Genomic DNA, 17,530 nt, shown 5'->3' with positions numbered 1-17,530 from the left:
GCTAGCTGGTTTGTACTGCCTAGGTCTTTATGTATAGTATAGAAAATTAACATTAATGCAGCTCATGTGGAAACACAAAATATAGTGGAGCAAGTGTCCACTGTCTAAACACCTCAGGGTTTTGGATGTATGTGCATGATGCATGACATTGCACAAACAGATGGAGCAGAAGGTGAGGGCCTTCCATATGAGTGGTAGGAGAAAAAGAAGGACAAGCTAGAGATTTAGGTGAGAGACATGCAGCATTAGCAGTACCAAAGCTGAGGCAGATGCAGGTGTAATAATTTGCAATTCTGGCAAAGCAGTGGCATCTAGTCCACAACTGTGGTCTAGACGACTACACGGAATCTGTGATGGCATACATATCCAAATGTGTGGACAATGTGAAATCCCTCAAAACCATCACCATAAGGGTCAACCAAAAACCCTGATTAGCAAATGAAGTATATGAGCTCCTAAGAGCACCCAATGCTGCCTTTAAGAAGGAAGACAAGGATGCCCTCTGGGAGACCAGATTGAACCTAAATAGAGGAATAAAGAAGTCCAAGTGTGCCTATGGTCAAAAAATCCAGAATCACTTTTCAGACCTAAGAGACTCCAGGTGTCTATGGCAGGGGGTACAATCCTTGACAAACTACATGGCGGTATCCACCAAATGTCATGATAACACAGAATTTCTAAATGAGCTCAACACATACTTCAGCAGGTTTGATGAAGAGAATGACACAAAGGTTATGAAACTCACCACCAGGCAAAATGAGGTAGCACTCTGTCTCAACCCAGCCAAAGTTCAATGAACTCTAAGAGGAGTAAACCTAAGGAAAGTGATGGCAACAGACAACATTCTGGGATGAGTACTCAGTTACTGTGCTGTCCAACTGACCATGATTCTTACTGACATATTTGACACATCTCTGTGTCAGGCCATAGTACCCAAGTGCTTTAAGAACACAACAATCATATCACTACCCAAAAAGTCTCAGCCAGCAAACCTGAACAACTATCATCCAGTAGCTCTCACCTCTACATTAATGAAGCATTTGAAAGGCTGGTCAAAGACTATTTAATAACAAATCTTCCTACAGAACTGGACCCACTCCAGTTTGCTTATTGGTCCAACCATTCCACTGCAGATGCCATCTCGAGAGCACTCCACACATCTTAGCTCATCTGGAAAACAAGAACTGTTACACCCAACTGCTATTCATTGACTTCAGTTCTGCCTTTAACACAGTCATGCCACAACATCTGACAGAGAAACCGATTCACTTGGGGTCAGTATTCCTATGTGTAACTGGATTTTCAATTTACTTATTGACAGACCACAAAGAGTAAGAGTTGGCAATAACACCTCAAAGAGCCTAACAGTGAGCATGAGAGTCTATCAAGGATGTGTTCTCAGTCCTCTGCTGTTCACCATGCTGACCCATGACTGCACAGCCAGGTTTAGCTCAAATCACATCATCAAATTCACTGATGATACTACAGTCATAGGCCTAATCAGCAATGGTGATGAAACAGCATACAGGGAGGAGGTGACACATCTGATTGACTGGAGTGACAATAATAACCTGGCTCTGAACATAAACAAAACCACTTCCTACACAGATTGAGGAAAGCAAATCTCCTATCTTTGGATCTCAAAACCTTCTACAGAGACATCATTCAGAGCATCTTGACAAGCAATATCACAGTATAGCACTGGAACTGCAAGACATGGATTGTAAGGCCCTACAAAGTGTGGTGAAAGTGGCAGGGAGAATAACAAGGTCCACACTTCCATCTATACAGGATCTGCACTCTGCATGGTATCTCGGAAGAGCCACAAGGATTGTTAAAGACCATAACGACCTGGCTCAGGGACTGTTCTCCTGCTTGTCTTCAGGCTAGTGCTACAGAAACATATGTTGCAAAAGGACTAGATTCAGAAACAGCTTCTTTCCTCAGGCCATCAGACTATTAAACTTGAGTAGCAAGGCAAGCCAACAGGTCACCTAGTCAGGGGCCACACAGGCTGAAGGAAATATCTTTTTCCTAAAGTGCATTAACTCATTACTAGGTTGTCTCATTTGTGCAATAGCTCACCAAATACTTATTACTTTTGTGCAATAACTTGAAATATAACCTACATTCTGTGCAATGGGCAAAATTGTCTCTAGCCTACCACTGCTTAAGCCTCTAAGAGAAATATCTACTGTGCAATTCTAAGTGCTGCTATAGCTAGACGTACAAAAACTGTAATTATGTCCTAGTGTTGTGTCAATGTTAATGTCATATATAGAGTCTGTAGTTCTGTTTTTGTGTCAAAGTTGATGTCATATATAAAGTCTTTAGTTCTGTTTTTATATTTATACTGTTACATTTATTTATATGTTTTGTCTGAACATTGAGCTCGAAGCAATGAAATTAGCCTGCACTCATGCATGGGTCTAAATGACAATAAAGTTTACTTTGACTTTTTTTGACACAGACAACACAGAATAAAATAATGCATGCATTACCACACCCAGGCTATGCATAGCAGTGCAGAGACTGATCATGCTGTGCATCTGGTATCTTCATTATACCCACATATTTTAGAGAGATGTCGGGGCATAGTCATTATCACTTACGCAGGTGGTGGGGACATAGTAACAGTCTAGTGCAACACCGTGATGTAGGGATAAGATCATGGGAGTGAGAGGATATGGTGAGTGAGGATCACATCTTCTAGCAGTGGGATCAAGCTGCAATGATATGATCATTGGTGGTGTCTACTGAGTTGACTTGCAGTGTTGGGGCTCAATGCAGTCTATAGCAGGGAAGGTATAGAATTACAGGACTGTGTGCATGAACTCTGAGCATGTTGATCCTGAGTGCGCATTCTCCCCACTTATGTCTTGCGGCCATTGCCACAGCCCCCATTATTGCGCTTCTGGTTCTCATTTTCAGCCTGTGCTATACACAGCACCCCCACCCCATTTACGTACTGCAGTCATGCCACAATATATGGCTCTGAAATTCCATACTCTGTGCAACATGTCCTTCCCAATATTGCTTCTATACCCAGTTTATATTTATTTATATTTATATTTATTTATATTTTATTATGAATAAAGTGTTTTTCTGTCATTAACAATGGACTTGTGTATTCAGCTATTGAAGTTCAGCTCTATTTGCTCTTTTTGCACATACCCAGTTTATCCCAAAATAGCCAGTCAGATGGTACAGTGCCAAATCCACTGTCAACAGTTAACAAAAACAAGGAAACCAATGATGATACCCAAATAACCCTGCTCATATGAGGATGCTACTGTTTACTACTACAGTAGATTATTTCCTTTACACTGCAAATATTCTGGGATGTAGGAAACAAGTATTTATAAACACATAGACACACACACACACACACACACACACACACACACACACACACACACACACACACACACACACACACGTGATCATCAATTACTGCCCCTTGTATAACTGAGTGCATATTAGATATTTGCATGCTATGTATTTCAGCTGACTGTTATGAGAACCATACAGTGCAACCCATTCTACCCCCATGCAATCCCAACCTCTTAACAGAAGAATCGGAAACAAGCAACCAATATCATGATCAGATTTCAAATAGTGTGATATACTTAAAAAAATGATAGTATAGTAGGTTTTACATTAGCAAGCTTTTGATGAAGGGTATATATCTGAAACTCATATGTTTATCATTATTTAGTGATTGCAGTCCATAACACTTGACAAGAAAGCCACATATTTTACGAAGAAGAGACCACAAATATGAGAGGGAATTAGAGGCATGAAAACTATACTCTCAGTCTCCACACACACACACACACACACACACACACACACACACACACACACACACACGTGTAAATGCATACCAATTACCGCCATTTGTATGACTGTGCATCTTATATATCTGCTTGAGATCAACTGAATTATTAAATAATGGCCCAGAAATTTATCTTAGTAGTTTGCTGCTGTCAAAAACCATACAATGCAACCCATTGTGACTCCTCTCTACTCTCTCCAAGTCTTAGCCCAAAAATCAGAAACAAGAATACAAAATCAGGAACAGATTTGAATATTTACTATTTCTTGTATATACATAGAAAGATGCTAGAATAACAAATTTTGTGTTAGCAAACATTTTCTGAAAGACACATAGTCTGAAACAGACCACAATGCCTCCCAGTTTCTCTGCTCAGGAATTCTGGACAAAGCCAAAAATAATGGGGGGGGGTTAATATTATTTTATTTTATCTATTTGTTGACCAGGTAAACCCACTGGAAAAAGTGTCTCTTTTCAAGGGTGACTTTAGAGCACTATCTGGCTAAGTTACTTGTTCAATGTCAGACAGTAAGCAAACGGAGATAAAAAGGATTCAAACCCTGTACTTTTCACAGCAGCAGACTGTTAACATCTCAGTGCCTAAAGTGACACACAACTCTAATTTCCTTAAAACATTAACAGAGTAATAGGTGTTGCACTGACATGTATTTTCTTACACTAAGAATCATGAAACTATTATGACTGGCATTATTGACCCACTGGAATCCTCAGTTATTTTCAAGAAAAAAAGTAGTTAATGAAGGACAGGGCATACATAAGAGCCAAAAATCAAAGATATTCTGCAAAATCAGAGACAGTTATGAAGCAGAGCACTCTAATTCACTTAAAAGATTAACAGAACAACGTTTTTTACATTAACGTACATTTTCTGTACAACAAAAGCTGTGTAACCATTATGACTGGCATTATGGACTGACTGTAAACCTTTGTTATTCTAATCCGCAATGACTTATCAGAAAATGAAGACGTTAACGATGGTCTGGCAATTACTTCAGTGGATTATGGCTCTAAGCTTTTAATGAGTTGCTTTCTGTAGTTAAAGGGTCAAGGTCTCATTCTTTCTAGCTCCATATGCCTACTGTGTAAAGCTGAGCAAGTCACTTAATCCGAATATGTTCCTGGATAACAAATAGCTTAAAAGGATAGAGGAAAAGGTCTATTAAGCATTGTTTCTGAGTTATTTCAACTATGAAATGCTAATGACAGCCATTACCAGATCCATTTGGGTGCAAAGTAAGACAAGAAAATCAGGGATGTTTTTAGATTCTATCTGTTTTCAGGGATGTCATTTCTCTGCATCTCAGGGATGTCTAATACAATGTGGGGCAATGCAGGACACACACACACACACACACACACACACACACACACACACACACACACACACACACACACACACACACACACACACACACACACACACACACACACACACAGCAAATGCTAGTATCAGATAGACATGAGAGTTGCTTATGTCTTCACCGGCCCTGTGAGGAAATTTCAATGGCTTTCCCCCCACGAGCAGAGAAATGAGCTACTTGCGTCACTGTGGACACCCATAATGGCTTTGTCTTAAAATACCATTTTCCAGGAAAATGTTTCTATACACACATTGGCTTTTTCTAAAAAATAATATGACCATGACAACCATTTTCCAGGGGAAAAGTTTATTTTAGCATTTTAGCTCCAAGAAAAATTTCTACATACACAACATTGACTTTTTGCAAAAATAACAAGAACACACTTTGAATACTACTCTTTCATAGCTCCAGGAAGTCTCTCACTAGCTTGAATACTCTACATTGAGGACAATGAAAGAACCTAAGCAAAACACAGCTGCTGAGCAGACTCAATTTCAGCCAAGGGGTCCCAGGTAATCAAGTTGGGAGATGTGAATGAGACAGTTTATTTTCTTTTCTGTTATTTTACAGTTATGTACCCCCCAACCTCACCAGCACTGAGCTCTAGGCAGCTGCCTAGGTCACCTTATGTTGGATCAGGCACTGCACCCCATCCTGTTTCATTTGTGGAAGGCAGAAGTTCAGGAAAAGGAGTTTGAAATGTACTGTAATCATTTTTAGTGCCTTTGTCTTCTTTTAAGTGTTATTTATCATATGCTTAAGAGTACATACCTTGTATTTCAGTGACGGAGGAGCAGCAGTTAAATATGGTTGAGTGACACAAAACACTGCTTCCGCTTCTGAGAGGCAAAGGCTAATGTCAAGGGCTTTGGCTGACTAAGTTTTCAAATGATTGCAAATTGGGAGCTATCATAGATTCTACCCATGATACCAATATCTCACAACAGAGCCTAATACAGACAAATCACTGGTGCCAGTGTCACAGATTAAAACTCAATGCCAAGAAATGCACTATAGTACCTTTTGGGAAAACTGCCACTCAGGTTAATTAGTCCATCAATAAGACACCCCCAAAGAGTTGATCCAATAGTCAGGAATCTGGAAACATATGTAGAGACTAAGCTGGCATTTGACCAAGATGTGAGCAAGGGGGTAAGAAAATCATTCTATGTCGTCCAACTTATAAGAAAGGGCATGGCATGAAGGTCCAAGGAAGTCATAATGCCACTTTAGTCGGCTTTTATTGATCCCATTATTAAGTATAGTGCCCCCATAGGCATGTACCAGACATATGCAACAGTTGGAATGCCCACAAAGATTTCTTACCAGGCTAAGCCAGGATTTAAACACACTGTCCTAAATGGATCACCTTAAAGCCCTATCTCTATACTCTGTCTCCTACAGGTTACTTAGAAGCAATCTATTCCTGGCATACAAGGCATCCTTGGATCAAGTTCTAATGGACCTTCTGTACATCCACAAAATGAACAGCATCAGAACCACTAAATCCAAGGATTTAAAATTTGACTGTGTCATAAATAAGACATGTTGGTGAGACAGATATGTGTCTAAGAGGATCTCCATGCTCTGGAACATGCTCCCCCTCCACATGAATCAGAGTCCACTGCTAACCCTATTTAAGCATAAACCTGACCAATGATGGGAGACTGGAAATTCACTCCAGGTCTGGCCCCCATGTCTCTAATAGACAAAGACAGACTGTAATGCCCAAACTAATATACCCACCCCCAGATAACCTCTAGAAGCTTCCTAACAACATACCATCTCTTAATGAAAGCCCATGATACATAAGGACACAATTGGGTTGGCTTGTATGTCTAGGCTTATAAAGGACTTGGTGGTCATTAGCCTAGTATATACCTGTGAATCTGTGAACCTATAAGAAGGTCATAGTGCCTCTCCCAGCAGTCAGATGTACATGACATCTGTGTCAGTCCACTGCACAGCTATGTTTGTAGTATATATGTCTAATTACTTTTCCTATTGTATTATTCTTCTGGAGGTCCAGTTGTGGACAAGGAGGAAGAGACAAGACTATGGTCACTTTAGGCTGCACCAGATGCCAGAGCTGTAGCACCCTGTGCCTTTCCCCGATCTAGCAAGTAGGAAAAAAGGTCCATTCTCTAATCTGGTACTCCTGTTGTCTCTCCTAAAAATGTTTTCTGTCAGTAAAATGTAGCAAACCACTTGCTACAACTTAGAACCCACCCATAAAGCACTGCAACAACCACTTCACTTCTAGGAATTAATTTTCTTACTGACATTTAGAAATGTCAGTATGGAAGGGAATACTGCATTACTGACTAATCAGATCTGCCAGTTGTCCCCCCCCCCAACACCTTTTGCCTGGGACAGTTACTCCCTTCATCTAACTGAGCTTTGCTTCTGCCAGATGATGTCTTCGGTGCTGGGTTGCCAGTGGGCACCAGGCCTGTATCTCAGCAGGGGGATAATGAACCCCATGCTCAAGGTGACCTTTTTGCCTGCTTCTCCTCTTTTGAATATGTACCCTCTGATGAGTCTCCCCTCATCTCCCAGCACTGGTTGTGGATGCTGGTAGGTACTGAGGTGCACTGTTGAATGGATGGCACATTCAGCAATGTGCGCTATCTACCGGCATGGCTAGTGGAGTCAAATGAAAGAAAGGCCCTGCCATCAGTCTACCGAGGAGCAACTGCCCCATAACATCAGATACCCAAGTAAGTGATGCTTGCACTTTTGCCTCATGGGCTGACTTGCCATCCATCAATACCAGGACTACAACCTATCCTCCTCTTCCTAGTGTTTTCCCATCATTTTTTGTCATTTCATATTTTAGTTTTGCTGACCAGCCCTTTCCATCACAACTTGTCCACCATTTACATGTTTGTATCCATCTACTGTCATCCACACCTTTTGTGTGTATACTGCCGATGTCTATCTGTGTCTGTGTTCTGTGTTGGTCTGTCTGTCCCTGCTACCTTCCCTTCTTCCTCTGTCCCATCAAATGCTGTCCCTCACAACCTTCCCTACCTACTTTTTTTTTTGTAAATCTTACAAAATGGGCTCTTTGCCTAAGGTTCTCCACTCCACCTCTTATACCTTATGTTATCCGTGTGTGTTAATCTCTGCTTACTCTTCTCTCCTTTCCTAAATTCCTACCTATGCCTCTTCCTTACCATTAATACGATGAACAAAGTTGCTTCATTCTGTACACCTGTATTGTACTGTCTGGTGGGGTGCTATACTACCTTATTGTGCTAGATGAGTGTGAGATGCACGTTTGGAGCACTACATTGTGTGCATTGAGTCTGCCATGCTAGCCTGCCTTAGTTCTATCACATTCATCATATGCTCTACTGTTGCATTGGTCCTGTGGAGCAGATAAGTGATGTTTATCACATTATTGGTGTGCCTCTCTCTCTAATTATGTTGTTCATTTGTATGGACTGCTGGTGCTATTCAATACCTACTACTTATCTAAGTAGCTGCTTATGCAGTGACATCATCTTGTCTGTGAATCACAGACAATGTGTGCAGTTTAAAGATATTAAATGATTCTTCTAATTTCAATACTTTAATATTTTACATTAATGTAATTGTAGGATTCTCCTGCCTGTCCTGTGCTAAGCCTGAACAATAGCAGTAATTGTAGACCCATCAACCCCACCAGCCTTATATGTGAAGCCATGGAACATATATAATTGCAGAAGTCAGTTATGCAGACATAGGCAATTTAATTGGTACAGGTACCAGTCTGTTTGGTTTTGTGAAAATTCAGGTCTTGGCTCCTGAACCTTGTAAGCTTCTTTCAAATGGTTACAAAGGCTGTGGACTGTGGTCTTTCTGGCATACTGCTTATCTCAACCTGGCCAAGGCTTTTGACACTACTGCCCATGCTGGTATTGTTGAAAAATAGATAAGCTTAATTTAAACCCATACATTGTCCACTGGATTGCAAATTGACTATCTCACAGGTCCCATGCTGTGAAAGGTGCTGGTTCCATATTTGATTGTAAAATTGTAACTAGTGGAGAACCACATGGACCAGTTTCGGTCCCTCTTGTGTTTGACATTTATTTTGCAGACATCCAAGCCAATATCCCAGAAGTGTGGTTGACCAAGTTTGATTAAGGTGAGTTACGGAGAATGATATAAAATTTATTGATCACAAAACTTGTGCTATGCATTTTGGGGAAGTGAATCTAAATACCCATATGTCTTGGGTAATGTCAGTATCCAAGGGGCTAATGTGACTCATCTGGGTATTAAAATTGATAAGTCTCTAAGTTTTAGTCTGCATTTACTTGACATAGTTAGAAGGTGTTACTGTTATATGAATAATATCTTTAGAGGTATTTTCAGTAGAGATAGGACTGTGCTACTTCCAATCTATAAAATCATAGTTAGGCCCACTGTTGAATATTGTGGGTATATTTGTGTATATGATAGAGCTCATTTAGACAGAAGGAATGCTGGGTGAAAGTTCCCATGATAGGTTAAAGCACTTGTCCCTGTTTACAATTAAGTATCACTTGGTTTGGGGTGATCAGATTGTTATTTACAAATGTGTTAAGGATAGTGGTTTTGGAATTACCATGACTATTCCTAGTAGATCACATTTATTGAAAACCAGGAATAATACCTATTTTGTAGAAAGCATGTTTGGGAAAACTGCTGGATGGAGGGTTAGTTTGAGGTGGAATAATATTCTGTTATGGGTTAGGGAATGGGATTATAGCATTTTTTTTTTAGAAAAGTCTGGATTTCTGGGAGGGCCCAAGGGCTATATAGATCCTGGTCTTTTTGACAGTAAATTCTTTGAAGTCTTCTTAAGGTTTTGAGCTTGAATATAATAACACTGAACATTTAAATGGATGATGACTGCAAACTGGGCATGATGATCTACTCAGCACTGATACAAAACAGTTGCAGCAAGGGCTGGAATTTGCGCATACTTGGTACATCAAATATAGTATCAAACTAAATGAAAAAAGTGCCTAATGGTAAGCTGGCAGAGAAGTCGTTCCTGTTCACATATTATAAATGGTATTCCTATTCAGACAGATACGATTATAAGAGACCTAGGTACTTATGTGGATAACTCTCTCTCTTTTGGGAGGGTGGCCTAATGGTTAAGGTGTTTGCCTTACAAATACAAGGTACATGGTTTGAATCTCACAGGGGATAATTGGCTAGGCTTAAAATGGCTCACAAGGGCAGTTAGCCTAGTACTAACCTATCAACCCTATCTATCACTGGATCATCATGTTCCGTCATAGTCAGGAAATCTTTCTATCTGGCTCAGTTAATGTCCAGGGGAATCTATTCCAGATCCAGAGAAGTTATCCTAATACTGTATCTTCCATTATCAGACTCATCATTGATTACAATGTCCTGTTTCTTGTGTACAGATCCAATCATATCTCACAACTGGATAGGCCACAAATATTTCTAACCAAGAAAATTAAAGGTCTTAAATCCTTCGACTACCCCGGTCGAGTAACATGGCTCTCATTATACTCAGTAGCCTTTAAGTTGCTGTGAATGACCCGTCTCTTGCTTTTTGAGCCATGAAAGACTCAGTCTTGTTTGAGCTCCTGTTTCTTTACAAAACCAGTGGCTCTACAAACACCATCACTAGGGACCTAAAGCTACACCAACAAATAAATAGGACTTGTTGGAGGGATAGGTTTCTAACTCAATGCAATACTATCCTGTGGCATAAGTTACAGGTCAAAGTACTACTTAACCTATTGAAAGTATTGAAATTAGAAGAATCTACGAAAATTCCTAGAGCCTGTTTATGCCAATGCATTCATGCTCACATTTTTCCACTTATCAATGCACAAGGACTAGAATGGTTATGGTATATACCTGTGGCTTAGGGCATCTACAAGCTGCTCTGTTCCATAAGGGACATAGGTGACAAGCCAGGGGTGAATTTGTGATTTCCCATCCACTGGTCCAAATTCCATTGAATAGGCTTAGGGGAGTGCTCTGCTTCACATGAAAGGGGAATCTGTTCCAGAGAAGGGGTAATCTCTGATACATATACATGTGCATTCAACACATTTTGTTTATGTCACGGAAGAGATTTAGATCCTTAGATAGGATACTTCTGGTGTTGTTTATTTTATGAATATGTAGCAGATCCATCAGGACTGGACTGGACAATGCCCTACAGGTTTGTCATAGATTTCCCTCAGTAGTTTGTAGGAGACCAAATACAGGGACAGGGCTTTGAGACAGTCTCCATAGGATATGTTATTTACACCCCGTATTCTTTTAGTGAGGAAGTTTTGTGGCCCCTCCACCTGTTGCAAATGCCTAGACAAGTACATGCCGAAAGGTGCATTGTACTCAATTATTGGTCTAATGAGGGCTGAGTACAGGGGGTACTATGACCTCCTTAGATCTGGATGCCATGCCCTTATTTAAAACTTGTACCATATAGAAGGATTTTATCACTACCATGGATATATATATATATATATATATATATATATATATATATATATATATATATATATATATATATAGTAATTAAAATGCAGGTTACTGTCAACCAGACTTACCAAGTTCCTTACCACTGGATCTACTCTTAGGGGAGTGTTATCAATGTTGTAATTTACAAGGGTGATCATCTTCCCAAAGGGTATAATTATGCATTTGTTTGTCCTGAGTTTTAGACCATGGCTCTGGCACCAGTTATTTCTCTGTGTCTGACCCTCCTGGAGGGTATCTACATCTTAGGGGATTCAGTGATTACACCCAACTTATGGTACTCAGTAAATCTTATCAGCCAAAGGTCCTCTACATTTTCATTGACTTCAGTGAAGTATATTCCAAACAGGAGAGGTCCCAGTACTGAGCCCTGTGGGCACCACTAGTAACAGCCCTTGTGGTGGAGGTGGATACCCTCAGCTTTAATACATTAAAGCAATACTGTATGTGTTATTATGTCATGTCCCTACACTAACATTACGCTGTCCTTTTCTGGAGCTGAACAGCTGCATATGTAAATCCACAGTCTACAAAACTGGGTATTAACTGCATATGCCACAGGAAGGTCAGACACAGAGAAATAACTGGTGCCAGAGCCATGGTGTAAAACTCAGGACAAACAAATGCATAATTATACCCTTTGGGAAGATGATCACCCTTGTAGATGACTGGATGGGTAGACAATAATTTATGTCAAGGTTATCATTTACAACCCTGCTCAGTTTGGGAGCTGAGCACTATTAAGGGCTTGAAAAGGGTAAAAAGAACTTTTACTTTGTCTGCCTAAAGGTGTATATGGCTAGGCATCTTATGCTCCCTGTGGCTGTTTGTTTAGTATGTTCCTGTGTTCCTGTACCTAGTTTCCTCACAACTTATTCTAATGGGGCTTCCTTTTCTGATCCATCTGGTATTGCCAATATACTTAAGAGCAAATTTAGTGCCATCTTCTCCCCCAAGACTTCTGTTCAAATCCCCTAAAATATCTGAACTCCCCCAATTATCTCTAAGGATCATTTACTGAAAGTACTAACCAAGACCAAAAATACTTCCTCCATGGGACCTGATAATATTATTTTTTAGTGCCTTAATTCCAACCACAAACTTCTTCAGAATCACAAAACAGCCATCCAGTAGAGATTTTATATTTAACTTGTGAATCACATACTCATATTGGATGGCTGTTTTATAATTCTGAAGATGTTCGTGGATGGAACAGATGAAAGTGCTAAGAAATCATATTAAAACTTTTGATTTCGATTGACATGTTGACAAGTGTTTTGGTTGAGTTACTTTTTACGGTGTTTTTTTTTTATATTTTTCTGAACCTGATAATATACCTGCTTGCTTAATTATTAGTGTTAAACATGGTCCTATAGGCACACTCCTCAAATTGGTTGACTTATGTTTAGCTACTAGTTTTGTCCCTGATGAATGGAGCATAGTAGTGGTGATGCCCTTGCATAGGGCTGTCTTTACAACTGACTCAGGTAATTACAGACTTATTAGCCTTACAAGCTTCATCTGCAAAGCCATGGAACATATTATAATTGAGCTCATAAACTGTGATATTAAGAATCCTGTTAGACTTAAACTCCTCCATTTCGATTTTGTGAAGGGTAGATCCCATCTTTAATCTGGTATGTTTCTTTTAAAGGATTACAGGGGCTATAGATGGTGGCCATGCAGTGCATGTGGTGTATCTTGACATGGCTAAGGCCCTTGCCACCTCCATACTGGCATCATACAAAAGCTAAATACTTTAAAAATCAAGCCGTTTGTGATAGGATGGATAACAAATTGACTGGAAGACAAAACCCACTCAGTGCGAGTTGCAGATCATTCATCAGAAAGTTTGAAAGTCTTCAGCAGTGCCCCTTAGGGCTTGGTGCTGAGACTTCTCCTTTTTGGTATTCACTTCTCAGCTCTCCAAGCTGAGAGTGAAGGACTCTGCCTAACAAATTCTGCATATAATTGCAAACTGGATGCTATTGTTGTTAAGTCACCCTATGATGTCCAAACCCTCAAAATGATCTTACTCGGATATACTAAACATGGGCTCATTATAAATGCTAAGTATCATCCCTTTTGGTAGACAAGCCCACCTTTCATTATACTGTCTAGACAACACACCTCTACAAAATGAAAATGTAGTTAGGGACCTAGGTACTTAGGTTGATAGGTCTGCCTTTTCACCATCATATAATAACAGGTGACAGGAAATCCTTTTATTTAGCCCAGTTAATTGTCAAAAGGAATATAATTAAGGTGTAAAGAGGTGATCAGTCCATTATACTCAGTACTGAGCAGGCTGTTTATCAAGTACAGCATACCCACTGGGATGTATCTCATTAAACATAGCAAACAATTAGAAAGACACAAAGGTTCCTAACCAGAAAGACTGCAGGCTTAAAGTCCCTGAGACACCAAGAAAAGCTGGAAGTGCTATCCCTTTATTCAGTATCTCATAGACCTTTGGGGGGAGATTTCTGCCTTACTTACCATGCCATTAGAGACTTAGTTGTCTTGGACCCTCTGTTTCTCTACAAGTCCAGTATCTCCACCAGCACTAGAACCTGGGACCTAAATCTTATCCAACAGATAACTAAAACATGAGAGATGAATAGGTTTAAAACCCAGCATATCCAAATCCTGTGGACTAAACTGCCTCTGCATGTTAAGCAGTGTGGCTGATTACCTTCCTTTAAACACAAACTAGGTGACTGGATGAGCATCCATAAGTAACTTTGGGATTGACTGGTATGTCCCACCTGGACAAAAAAAGTGTTACCTGAGGGAAGGTACTGAAAGGTGAGAATGGTCAAGAGACTTGTACTTTGAATATCTATAAATCTAGTAATCTATTTGCACAGTACCAGTTCTTTTCTTGCAGCAAGAGTATAACATCTGTATGTGCTGCCATTGATCTGGACTCCATTAGTGGCTTAGGTGTGAAAAAGGCTGGCCAGGAAGGGAAATTTACCATGTGAAGAGCCTGCTGTTGGCTCTGGGAAAATACAGTTGACTTCAGTATCATCTGGTTGTCTCCCTGGTGTTGGACAGACGTTACAGCAACAGGCAGCTTTATGTATAGTGTCACCAGCTTAAGCAAGCCAGCATGTTTATCTACTTCTTTACTAGGTAGGCAGACTGGTCTGAAGAACCCTTACAGCCATGACCCAGGCTCATTAAAGAGCAAAAAATATTACATGATATACAATTAGTAATATGGATATTTGTACATACATGAAAACAAAGTTTAGTATCTCAATGTAGATGTGACATTGTATGTATTTTTTATGTATTTTTAGTGTTATGGATTTTTTAATATACAATAAAAGAAAACAAAGTTTGGCATCATTGCATATAACACCATTTGCAAAAATAAATCATGTGAAATATAGATCAAACACATATGCTTCATTAAGTATGAGTACACAGCTACCATGGTGTATACATTTGTTATTCTACACCTTATAAGCCAGCGTCCCTAAAGCAGTTTAAGATGCAGTGTCTTCTTTCAGTTTTGCATCAAACCAGCAAGAGTTCATTACTGGTGTTCTCAAATGGTATATGGTTACAAAAGGCAGGACCAGTTTTGAAAAATCTCTTTCTCCTAATGACTAGTCCCAAAGGATTTTTTTTGCCAATGATAAATGAGCCATTGCTGTTTGTCCTGAGAGTGAGAAATTAGGTGATCTTATTAAAAGTCTGGCTGCTTGCTGTGCATTTTATTTGACCCAGGAGAATGTCTGTTTCATTGACTTACTCAAAGTAGGCAAATAGACGCACAAGGAATCAAACTCTGTACCCTGAATACAAGAAGCAGCTTATTAACAGCTCATAGTTTTAATCCTCTTTACTAACTGCCAAACAGGTTAGTGTTTCAGGATGATCAGTTTGAAAAGGAGGATGGTGAGCATCAAGTTGTTCTTTCCTGTAACAGCTGACCATTTATCCTTATGTAGGAGATGAAAATTACTGTGTAATTTGTTGTTTGCTAGTAAAATAAATTTGGAAATCTTGTATGCAATTCTCTGAAGTAGGCTAGTATTGCAGACTAAATTTAGTGTTCTTATAGGTAGGGCATATTACAGTCTTTGAAGAAGAAGAAAAATGTTTAAGGCTAGGGCATTTTTGCTTTTAGAGACAGAGGGCTTTAGTTTTTGTTGTTCAGTGTGATAAATGGTCTGGCACTTTCATCGAATATCATGGATGACTGGCACTAATGGGGGTATGAATCCCACTACTGTCAACCCAAATGTAACTGATAATATCACTTGATCACCCACCTCACATTCTCACCACTCTTTTTTGAAAACTTCACTGTCTTCCAGTGCCCTGACAACTGCTTTTTAAGAAATTATTTTCACACATGTACACACACACACACACACACACACACACACACACACACACACACACACACACACACACACACACACACATACACTTTTTAGGGAAGGCTGTCAGCATTCATTAATTTGACACAGCTTTCTTCCTGGCATGTCAATACTGCCACTACTCTAGCTAGGGTTAGAGACACAAACATACCAGTTACCTGGCCAAATAAATGATAAAAATTAATATCTTGCTGACAGTATGCTCAAGCAATCTGGCTTCTGCAGCTAGATACCACAACTTTGCCAACCTACAATGATAAATAATACTCTCTACTCAGATAATAAATACAGTGCATAAATAAAGAATAAATCCCAGACACATGATCTTAAAATTAATGAAACTTCATTTAAACAATAAGGACATTGTTGATAAAGATTAAGTATGCATTGAGACCAAAGTAATGCAGAAAGAATATAACTGCCTGCTATATTAGGTCACAAAAAAGGGTTAGAGACCCATACACACAGTCACTTTTGCAGGACAGAAAATTTAATGACAAACCTGATTGAGCTCATCTTTGCTAGTGAAATATTATACAAAGCAGGATTGCAAACCTTCATAGATGTGATGTGTTATCAGGATCTCTAAAGCAAAGACTAGTTGACTTTCCACTGGTTTCATTTCATGCTCTATCTGTATCTATATCTATATCTGTATCTGTATCTGTATCTGTTTCTATATCTTAGGTTCATAGGTTCATAGGTTCATACTAGGCTATCTGCCCGAGGGCATTTACAAGCCTAGCCCATCGTTTTGTGGCTTACGCCACCCCTTTAGTATGGGGAACTATACCCATTATTTTGCTGTGCCTCTGTCGAGCAGTGACACTGAGGTTATCCCTGGGGTATATCTGTGATCTCCCATCCATTGGTCAAGATTTCTCTTGAACAAGGCCAGCGAGGTGCTCTGCCTCACATGTACCGGGATTTTGTTCCACAGCATAGGGAGTCTTTGGGTGATGAATCCATCCCTCCAGCACGTCCTATTAATAGCCGTGAAAGGTTTCCATGCCGAAACCCGGAATTGAACCAGGGACCTTTAGATCTTCAGTCTAACGCTCTCCCAACTGAGCTATTTCCAGTACCATATCTCTTGATCTTTTAAAATGAAAAAAAATATATCAGTACTATATCTATATCTATATCTATATGTATCTCTGCATCTCTACACACACAAACACACACACACATATCATCTCGGCTCATTTGCTTACCAAAAAATAAAAAAATATATATTATATTAGTTTTTTCCCACACAATAGAAGTACTAACTTGCAGTAAAAAGGATACAGCTATCAATGTTCATATACTAATAACTGCTTCCTTTTACAGTTCTTGTCAGCTGTCCCTTTGAAGTACATTTTGATGGCATTTTCTGGCCTTTTATTTTTCTTACTCCAAAA

The 17,530-nt window shown here is 39.6% G+C and overlaps 1 non-coding gene across 1 annotated transcript; it reads right to left on the bottom strand.

Moving 5' to 3' along the window:
* Window positions 1-17,136: 17,136 nt before the first annotated feature.
* TRNAF-GAA lies at window positions 17,137-17,210 on the bottom strand. Its single transcript has one exon. It is a non-coding gene; the product is annotated as a tRNA-Phe (tRNA).
* Window positions 17,211-17,530: the final 320 nt, after the last annotated feature.

Source organism: Protopterus annectens, chromosome 12.part0 (assembly GCF_019279795.1).
Source record: "Protopterus annectens isolate FY-2018-M chromosome 12.part0, PAN1.0, whole genome shotgun sequence".
NCBI lineage: Eukaryota > Metazoa > Chordata > Ceratodontiformes > Protopteridae > Protopterus > Protopterus annectens.
This window is presented reverse-complemented; position numbering and strand designations above follow the sequence as displayed.